This window comes from Dendrobates tinctorius, unplaced genomic scaffold, assembly GCF_039654945.1.
Source record: "Dendrobates tinctorius isolate UK_male_01 unplaced genomic scaffold, ASM3965494v1 ptg000342l, whole genome shotgun sequence".
In the NCBI taxonomy this organism is placed as follows: domain Eukaryota; kingdom Metazoa; phylum Chordata; class Amphibia; order Anura; family Dendrobatidae; genus Dendrobates; species Dendrobates tinctorius.
Window position 1 is genome coordinate 7122825 of NW_027362008.1, and position 847 is coordinate 7123671.

Sequence of the window (847 nt, forward strand, 5' to 3'; positions counted from 1 at the left end):
GCTGTAATCATCGTCCTTGTCCTGCACAGGGGCCGCAGCTGCGAGGCAGGTTTCCCCCCTGTAGATATCTGCACCTGACACCTCTGAGCGGAGCTGTTATATTATGAGCTCCTCGGCACGTATCAGGTGATGTCTGACATTACAGGGCACCCGCTTGTGTCCCCCAGTTTTCACGAGGACACATGTACAGCTGTTACCTCCATGTGCCACACCCTGAAGATCTACATGAAGATTCACCTCCTCGTAATGTTCTCCAACATCTGCATCTAGTCCTCACAATGACCAAACCTCTCTGCTGTCAGGCAGTTTACTTACGGAGAACGTCATGCGGTGGACGCAGGAGTATGACCCTTTACCAACCAATTAGCCAAACTGCGCTTCTGTGTCTCCATCACCCCACCTCTTCTGGGATCATTGAAGGTCTCAATGAACGCAAGTAGAGATCATGGTAATTGTGAGAATTTGGTACAAATATAGATAGAGTAACATGCGATAGACATAATAAAGTATGACCTCAAGTAACCCGCGATAGTAGCCATGGAGAGAAAAAAAAGGTTCTGTGTCCAAAGTCGTAAAGTTCCCCAATAATCAGATCCCAGCAGGCGCCGATCTCTCACTTCCTCCAGGTGTGGACATTTCAGTCTCTGGAGCTGATAATCCAGAACTTATGCAGAGATGTACAGTGAAGACAACATGGGTCTTTCATTCTGGTAACAACGAAAACCTAGGATCCATGCGCAGAATGGGAGAAGATGAAGTGGATGCAGGAGAGCAGAGGTAGAAGCAAAGTCTGCAGACTACACCGTCACCGAAAACATAAATGCTGCAGATCGGCTGTTACATCCGC